Source organism: Mesocricetus auratus, unplaced genomic scaffold, assembly GCF_017639785.1.
Source record: "Mesocricetus auratus isolate SY011 unplaced genomic scaffold, BCM_Maur_2.0 Super-Scaffold_100019, whole genome shotgun sequence".
NCBI classification, from domain to species: Eukaryota; Metazoa; Chordata; class Mammalia; order Rodentia; family Cricetidae; genus Mesocricetus; species Mesocricetus auratus.
In genome coordinates, this window is record NW_024429200.1 from 14,394,896 (window position 1) to 14,405,136 (window position 10,241).

At 37.7% G+C, this 10,241-nt stretch overlaps 1 pseudogene; it reads right to left on the reverse strand.

The window, feature by feature from the left end:
* Positions 1-3,304: 3,304 nt before the first annotated feature.
* On the reverse strand, positions 3,305-8,641 carry LOC101844936 (annotated as a pseudogene).
* Positions 8,642-10,241: the final 1,600 nt, after the last annotated feature.

Genomic DNA, 10,241 nt, shown 5'->3' on the forward strand with positions numbered 1-10,241 from the left:
TCAATTATTTAAAATGAAGCAAATCAACCTATATATCTCACATAAATTTGGGTATAAAATTAAATAACTCAGAGAAATCGCTTTGTGTTAGTATGCAGATGATTCTTTCTTTGATCTGACAGAGGCCTCCCCTTTCCGGTCGTTTCCTATATTACACAGCTCTACCACCCGTAAGAGAGTCAAGACATTTGCAGTCAGAAACCATAGACAAAATAAAGAAAACATCCTCCCTGGCATAGATCTGTGACTGTGACCTCATGAGTTGAGTATAGTGTTCTGAAATAGCAAGTTGTTGCCCAAATAATTCAGAATTATATTCATAAACTACAAATATGCTAATTTGCACCAGAAATAAAAAGCTCCCTAAGCTTTCATTTGCATCTAACGGTGTGTTTATTGCTCATTCTTTACATCCAGATACCTGCTCTCAAGCTACTTTCAATGAAGTGTCCACTTGAGTCCCCAGTAAATTATCATGTTTCTTGGTCGTAGACAGAGCACACACTATTAACTTCTGAAAGTCTGACTGATAAGTTATTGTCACTGTGCAGCCTGTAGAGACTCTGAGGGAAGACTCTCATGCCAGTGACCATCTAACAAAGGAAATGGCTACCATGTGTAGTTTTCAAACGTTTGCAGCTCTGAATACACAGTTAGAGCCACTTTAGGCACTGTTTAGAGTTTTGTATTTTAACTGTATGTTTTAGCTCTGCTTTTAGGAAAGAACTAGAGTGAGAGGAATTAACAAATGGTCAATTAAGAAGTTTCTTTGCACTGTGTCAGTCATCTAAATTTACTTAGTTTCATGTTCTATAACCCAAATTAAAAAGCTGAGCTAGGTGGGCTTGAAGCTAACTCTGAACCCTAAGATATATGATTCCAAATTCAAAAGAAAACTCTACTAACATCTTTATATTAAAAACTTTTGATTTGAGATCTCTGTCAGAGTTTAGATTTGCTAGGAAGAAAATTGAAAAGAAACACCATGACCTACAGCAGTGGTTGCTAAGGAGACCGGCTGCATAGTGCTTTGGGTTATTAATCAGCAATATCTTCCCAAGGAGTCTGCCATGATGGCAGAAATAGCACTACCAGACAGAAATTTATTTCAATTAAATTGTATATATAATGATGTCAGATTAAAATTCACATCTCTATAGGGTTATAAATCTTTAGTTAGGTATTAAGAATTTACTATGTAGGTTTTCAAGGATTGGGACAAGCCAGATGTGTTTTGAAACAGAGGGAATGAGAAAAAAGGAAAGATAGAAGGTGATGAGACATGTTCTTGGAGAAGGTCAGAGCAGGATGTCAGGATGGAAAACGGATTGAACGAAAGTTCAAGAAATACTTGTGGGTATCCAGGGAAAGTGTCACCATGATGGCAAGGACAGAGGCAGAGCAAAGTTGGAGGGGGAAACTCCTCAGAGTAGCTTCCCCCAGAGTGCTGCCCCTGTTTCATAAGCAAGGGCAGCAGGTGAAAAGAATAGTAAGGTTCATTGTCTAAAAGCACCTGCAAATCTTTCCATCTAATTTTAGGTTTTACAAAGCCTATTCAAGATCAACTCTGAATCTTAAGGTATTAATGTAAAAATCAACAGTTTTTACTATGAGAATGGGGTTGTATGTTCACGGTTATTTCATTAAAGGTTATCATATATTAGCATTATCACACATAAAATAGATATATTTTTAATTTTGAAACATCAAAATTAAACACAAATAAGCTAGTACTGCCAATCAAACATTAAGGTGTGGCTTATTTTATTATGTTTAGACTTAGCAAGTTCTTATGAAATCTCTCATACAAATTCAGGTAATTCAGACAGTTTCATATTTCTTGAAACTAATATAGCATATAGAGTATTTTTTCTTAGAGAAATATTGAACAAGTCCACTGCCTTACTGGAAGTTCTTGAATTTTCTTTCTGAGTGTAAAGAAAACAAGATTCTTAAAATGAAAGTATCTACCTACAAATAAAATGATCCCCAAATATTAATTCTTACATTATACCTGGGCCACCCCAGAGAATAACGGAGTGCTGTACAACCTACTATTTTATAATATATAAATAAATGTGAGCTGAGACACAATTCACTTTCCTCTCTACTGATTTATGTACCAGGGAAACTTGAAATTGATAGTTTTCCCATGAGAAAAATATGCACAGTATCTAACATTGTAAACAAGAAAGAAAAAAAGATAGGAAACTTGGAAAGAAATTTATATAATCTGGTATTGGAAATAATATGGTGTTCCCCCATATTATTAACATTATACCCAGCAGTCATATTTTGGGTATTTTTCCAACAGCACCGAAGTCAGCAACTCAGAATCATATTAACTCTATGCTCACGTTAGCATAATTCATGACAGTTGAAACTTCATATTAAATTAAATGCTCATTGATGGAAAATGTTTTATATTCATAGAGTTAACTGTTATTCCACTTTTTGAAGGGAGGAATCCTTACAACTTATGGGCCACATGAACAAATATTGATGGGTAAATGAAATTCACCAGAGACTTTCAAAAAGGCCAGTGATATAGGACTCCACTAATATGAGGCACATAGAATAGACAGACTCAGAAATAGAACTAAGAAAGCTGGGGGTGGGTCTGGAATCCAGTAGAAATAAAATTTAATTATACAAGGTGATTATGTTCCCAAGAGCTCATGAGTATCTGCTCACACTGCCACAATGTACATTTACAAATTCGTTTAAATCCCTCTATTGCTGCTCTTATAATAATCAGAGTTAATGTATAAAAAGGGAAGAAAGAGAGAAAGTAAGGGAGGGAGAAAGAGGAATCCTATGGATTCATGACCTAGCTTACTCAAAACCTGAAAGGAAATGCTTGTAGAACTTTGGACATAAATGGAAGCTAAGACAAAAAGGTGGATGTGTGTGATTTCACAGTATGAGGCCGACCATGGTGAGTTGACAGTTCCTTTCTGCACAAGATTCACACTCCTTTTTAGGCAGGACATTCTGAGGCACAGGCACAGTGGCAGAGCAGGGTAGCACCTGGTGTGCTTGAGATGACACAGCTGAAGACAGAAGCCTTAATAGTGGTTTTGAAGAAGACATAACTAAAACAAAATTTTCTTTAGTTTTCTTATCAACAAGATGCCTCTTGCAGAATTTCTACAATCAAAATATGCATCATCTACTAATTCTAAGTATCCTGGATGATTCAGTAAACTCTTTCTATTTTAAAAGTGGGATGAGAATTAAGCCCTTATTGTTACTGACAGGATTCATGCTCATCAGACAGAGTCACCATCACACAAAACCCCATCTAGTAAAATGTGAGGTGACCATTAACTTCATCAATTAATTATACTGGTCCGGGGCCACTTCCCAGAGAACCTGATTCAATCTGAGTATGTCCAGCATCTTGGATTAAATTTTCAGTCAGTCCCAACATTTTTGTATGGTTCAGTAATTCAGTGAGGATGTCTTGATCTGGGGCTTTGACCACCACTTTGGACTGGCTACTGTACCCCCACTCTTTGAGCACTTGAGGGGCTCTCTTTTGAGTATGCTTGTAGTCACACACAGCAGCAGGGAGCACTGCGCAGTGACCTTCCATTTCCCATCTTTAAGTCAGTTTGAATCATAGGAATCGTTTTGTACTCTACATTCTCTCCCAAGATGCATGCTTCAGTTCCCATCTCTGTGTTTGTATTTGTCTTACTTGTTGCATTCTAGAGGGAACATCCCAAGGTAGCGCCTTGGATCCCAGCCCAGACACATGCCACAAGCAACTCAATCAAGCTGAGTGTGCCAAGATGAACTAAATACTCCATAAACAAGTATCTGGAGAGCACCTAGAGCACTTTTCCTCACACTGTGTGGTTCTCCACTCCCAAACAAGGAACATGCTTTAAGTGCTGATTTAGTAAACATTTGTTTGGTCAGAAGGGATTTGGGCAGTACCTTTTATTTGTTCACAATCACAAAATCACAGAATCTATTCACTTGGTTTGTTTCTCCTTTTCTTGGTAGGATTTTCCCAGAGGTATTGGTTGTATCTGGCATGACTCCCAAGAGAAGTGAAAGAGACAAGTTCTGTAGTGAAGTCAGTGAATTATCTGATAAACCATGTTGCTTTGTAGAATACAGAAGATTAAAAATGTGTCATGTTTTGTTTGATTTAGAGTTTATCTTGTCATATCACTTTGTTATTATTGACTATCATATGTAAATATTGCTGTGTTTCCATAATCTGTTAAAGACAATGCATAGTGTTCCTCAGTATAAAGCAAGTAAAGCAATTACAATTAGCAGTGGAGTTTGGGAAAAAAGACCACGAAATGTTTTCTGATTTTGCTGTCATTATTTATATAAATGATAGAAGACATATTTCAGTTACAAATTTTCATTTTATCTTGTTTACCATTTCCCCTGGATCCAGGTGATCTCTGCATAAGCTGGTATGAAATGACAAAGTCTCTGTATATCCTGTACCATAAATAAAAATGAAATTTAGCAATAAATCTACTTGTATATTTTAAATGACTCCATGGCTGAAAATATTTAATGGAAACTATATCTTAAGCTTTTATTTGGGATATAATTTGTTATTGAAGCCTCAACAATGTTGTGAAATAATTTTTTTCAGAATTCCACTAGAATTTGTTGTTTTCAGAAGAGTCCAGAATGATTACTACTGTGAACTTAAAAATGACCATGGAAGCAACCTGCATGCCCCTCAACTGAAGAGTGGATAGAGAAAATGTGGTACATTTACACAATGGAGTACTATTCAGCAGAGAAAAACAATGGAATCCTCAGATTCGCAGGCAAATGGATGACACTAGAAGAAACCATCCTGAGTGAGGTAATCCAGTCACAAAAAGAGAATCATGGCATGTATTCTCTCATATATGGATTTTAGACATAGATCTGGGGAGTGCCAGCCTACAATCCCATGGCCTGAGAGTCTGGGAAACAGAACCTTCATTCAGTGGCTGATGGAAGAAGAGGCAGACTCCCATGGCTAAGCACTGAGCTGAACTCAAGAAAGCCAGTAACAGAGAGGGAGGACTGATGACCAAAGGGATTAAGACTGGGCTGGTTTAACCCCCAGAAACAGCTGATCTGACAAGGGTTAACTCTTGAATCCCAGGCATCAGCCTGGGAATCCAGCATGGGACTGATGAAGACCCCCTGAATCTGGGTGTCAGTGAGGAGGCCTAGGGAATCTATTGAGCCTTGGGCAGTAGATCAGCATTTATCCCGAGTATACACATGGACTTTGGACTCCCATCCAACCATGTGAGATGCACTCTCACCCTGAACTCTTGGGGAAGGGTCTAGGCCCTGCCCTGGATGAAATGCAGACTATGGACACCCCCAAGGAGGGCCTCACCCTCCCTGGGGAAATGAGGGCATTTTGGGGGGGGTTAGGGGAAGGCACGGGGGGGGGGAGGGGATGGAAACGAAGAGGAACCTGGAACTGACTTGTGAAGCAACCTTGTTTCTAATCTAAATTTAAATTTAAAAAAAAGAATGACCGTGGAGTTATTTATTTTTTGCTTTCCTTCTGCATGCATAGATGCACATCTTGAGTATGTGTCCATTAAATCCCAAAAGTCTTGACTATTTCATTCTTTGCTCATTCAACTGAGCTATCAAAGGTACTCATCCCTTGTAGATGAATTGTGGGATGGGGGAGGAACCACATGTCAGTCTTAGAGATCCATTCTATTGTGTGGATCTCTCAGGTGAGCCTGAGATTTTCAGAAAGGCAAGTTTGAGTAACCTTGCTGGATATCATGCTTCCTGAGACTTCAGGGAGTTCAAAGACTTCATGAATAATTTTCAATGAGGGAATTTGTTATGGAGTACTGTGCATATAGTTGTTTCCCCTGCATTTCAGAACCCATGACAGTCTAGAAACTCCTTGTGCAGATTTGTTTTCTACCTCACCTGATGAGAAATGAGGCTGAATTTTAGTTCCTACCTCATCTTTCTTGCTGTGGGGAAAGGACAGGATGAAAATCCTCTGATATTTCTTCTTTGGATAGTATTAAATCTTGATTGATTTGAGATTACAAAAGGGTTGAACAGGCAAAAATATTCAAGGTTAAAATTGATGACTGGAGTGTACTCTCTGGGACCCACATGGTTTGGCATAGAACTTATTCCTGCAAATTTTTCTCCACATGTATGTAGATGACAACACACACACACACACACACACACACACACTCACCTGTATAGCTATGCCCACAAAAATGTTTGAAAAGGTTTGCCTTGAAGAAAAGCAAAAATCTAAATTTATGATTTTGAAACTCATAGTCAAGAAACCTGGTACTTAAAAATTCCCCTACTCACAGTAATTTGAATCTCTGTCCCAAGCTCAGCTGACACACATTAGAATGTGTGATACAGAAAGTGGACATGCTTTGCTGCATGAGAAACCTGGGCTCTGTTTCTCATTGGTCTTGCTATTCTCTGTGGTACTTCCTGGACCTTTATAGTTATCCTTTTTTTAAAATCTGAATTAAAGAGTTAGTGAATCCTGAATATAGAAGAGGGAGGGGTAAAGCCTAATATATTGACTTTTCAATAGCTATTTGTTCCTTCCCATTAAACAGGCATGAGCATGATCTTTAATCCTCACGTTCTTCCAACTGACTATTGAATGATAATGTTTATTGAACATTTACTATGTTCCAGGCATTGAGCTAAATGTTTTCATACATTAACTCATTTAATTCTTTTAACAACTTTATAAATTGGGGACTATTATGATCTCCATTTTAAAGTCAAGGAAAATGAGCCATGTAGAGTTGCAGTCATTTGCCCAAGGATCTATAACCAAGGCTTTCTTTTTAATTTTTCTTTTTAATTGTTTTATTTCATTTTGCATTCCAACAACAGTTCTCTCTCCCACCCCCTCACCTCCTTCATATCACACCATCAGTCCACTGCTCCTCAAGGTTGAGGGCTCCCATGAAGAGTTAAAAAAGTCTGGCATAATATGTTGGGGCAGGCCCTTTTCCCATGCATTAAGACTGAGCATGGCATCCCACCATAGGGAACGGTCTCCAGCAAGCTAGCTCATTTACCAGGTTTGTATCAGAATGTTACTGCCAGGGGCCCCTCAGCTAGTCCAGGGTTCACAACTATCTCCCACATACACAGAGTCTACTTCATTCCCCTGGAGTCTTCAAAGTTGTAAGTCTAGAGTTCATGAGTTTCCACGAGCTTGGTTCAGCTGTCTCTGCAGATTTATCCATTATGATCTTGACCTCCCTTGCTCAAATATTCCCTCCTTCCTCTGTTCAAGTGGATTCCCAGAGCTTGGCAGGTTCTTGGTTGTGGATCATTGCTTCTGGTTCTATCAATTACTGGATAAATGCTCTATAGAAGTTGGAGTATTCATCAATTTTATTACAGAGGTAGGTCAATTCAGGCATCCTCTCTGCTATTGTCAGGGGTCATAGCTGGGGTCTTCCTTGTGTATACATGGGAGTTACCATAGCAGCAGACTTCTCCCTAAGACCATAGTGGCTCTCTGTATTAAAATACCTTTTTCATTGCTCTTCTACTGTATCCCTCCCTGCCTATAGCCCAGGCTTTTTTTTTCTCTTAGTTTTGCTATAGTCTACTAGGCTATGAAACTTCACTTAATGCATCTGATCTAGAGATCTCTTTCAAGTCAATATTACATTAAAGATTAAGGAAGTAGCTGTACTAGAATTTTCAAATACGTTATCCTGTTCATTTCTGATGACATATACAAGAACATTAATGAAAAATGCCTACATTAGATGGTGTGGCTGAGTAGTTGGATGGCTAGAATACCAATTGTCATCTAGCCCTCTCCAGCTTCCTCAGAAGTACCCAATAACTATGATTTATCTATCATCAGGCATATTTGATCAGTGAAGTCACTCTGAACATTCCAATATTATTTTTACACGAATAAATAAACTTCATTTAGAAGTGTACTATATAAATTATCTTTCTCATTAAGACCAAAATTTACACATATTGTTTCTAAGAAAAATAGTTTACTGATGAATTTCTTACCCTAATTCAATTCAGTCATATTTTATCTCTTGCATTTATCATCCATTTGCTTTTATGTAGAGAGAAATAAATACCTTAAATCAGAAGAATAAGAACATAGGTTTTATCAACAAGAATTTTAAAATATTAGAGAAAATAACTAAACGAAAGTAATAATACTAATATATCAAGGCTTATCAGAAGAGGACAGGCAATAGTTTACTTTGGATAGCTTAATCACCTATTTTCGTGTGTGTGTGTGTGTGTGTGTGTGTGTGTGTGTGTGTGTGTGTGTGTTTACTGGAGCAGTTGTGAAAATCTTTACCTTCAGATTGGTCTTGTAATTCTTTCAAGCTTTTTTATCCTGTGGTCTAAGGGAATTTCTCTCTGACCCCAGGCCAATGAATCTGTAGACTGATTTCATTTCTATTCAGTTAACTGCTAGACATAAGAGCCATGAGTCTCCCTGAGCCCCTTATCATCTTACCCTGTGTATCTCTCCTTTATTTCTGTCCCCATCATTGTACTTTGACCCTTCAATCATCAGCTCTACTCTCACATTCAAAGTTCCTCCTGAAGGGTTCCAAAATGTCACACAGATAAGATACATGGATGTATGGAGGAAATTGAGAATCCTCAGTTCTATTTGTATTCCCTCTCATCCTGCCAGTAAAAAGACATTGATACACATTGCTTCCTCACTGGCCAAATATAGGAAAAAGGACAGTTTTCCATGGGAATGCATTTTCTCTAGAAAGTAAGTGCTGTACACTCTCGGGAAACTCTCTCTCTCTCACTCTCTCTCTCTCTCTCTCTGTCACTCTGTGTGTGTGTGTGTGTGTGTGTGTGTGTATGTGTGTGTGTGTGTGTTCATGCATACAGGCACATGCATGTTGGCTGATCTGCCAAATGTATCTCCATGTAATCTAATCTAATTACAAAATCTTTTTTTCCAGTGTTTTTTTCACTCTTATAATTCAGAGGTGTATATACCATATTATGGTCATATTACTCTTTCATTTCCCCTCTAACTTCTTCCAAATGTTCCGGACAACATTCGCTTCCAAAGTTCATGCCCTGTTTTCATAGTCCACTGAGACAAATTAGTGCTGTTCTTCTATAAAATGCATATGTATAGTGACATGCATTAAAGCCACAGTCATCCTTAAAGGGATTCTCCCTCGAATAAAATTGATTCTCCCTACCCAGTGGCTTTCAACTTCCAAATCTCCTTAGCTAGGAATGGGATTTCATAATCTCCTCCCCAGCTTATGTTGGAAATTTTGCTGGCTTGATCTCTATAGATCTTCTCTAGGCAATCACAGCCACTATGTGTCTGGAAGTTAAATGACATTGAAGTATGCAGAAGACACTGTTTCATATCAGTCTACCCTAAACTCTGTTTTTTTGTAATATTTCCTTCCTCTGTTCCAAGAGAATCCCTGAACCATGGGAGAGGTTTTTGTTTTGTTTTCACTATAGAGTAGGTATCACAATACAATTTTTGTTTTCTAAGTTCAAATGAGTAGATTTTCAGTAACAATTGTTGTGTATAAAAGACTACTAGCACTAAACAATGTTCAGACTATATTTATAAGTTTCACAAAACTTCATACATTTAAGCAACTGAATTTAGAATAATCAATTGTTCATTTGGGCTTCCTACTGGCTTTCACCACAGTGAAATGTTTCTCCCTTGCCTGTTGTATTCCTTACTTTCTTTAAGTGTCTATGAAGCATCCTTATACCATTTCAATGTCTGCATTTGAGATTGATGTTTCAGTATTTTGATGTATAAGGCTGTAGAAAGCTGTAGGATTAGGAAGATTTCCAAATATTAACATTTCATAAAACCGATGTTGCATAAAATGCTAGCCTTTCATAGTATCTTTCTGTTTTCATGCTCCTTTCTCTGTTGCATATCTTTAACCTTGTAAACAAAAATTTTTGACAGTATGTTGCAGATATGGTACCCCTAAATACTTCAATGTTTTCCTATAAACAGGTACACCCCTTCACTTAAACTCAGTGTAATTATCAATGATATTAAAAAATATCATTGATGGGTCAGGGGAGACATCTCAATAGAATAAAGTGGTTGTTTTCCAATCTTGATGAACTGAGTTGAAATCCCAGAACTCAGGTTAAAGTGAAATGGTAGTATATGTCTGTAATTCCAGTGCTACTGTGGTGGAATAGGATTTAGAATT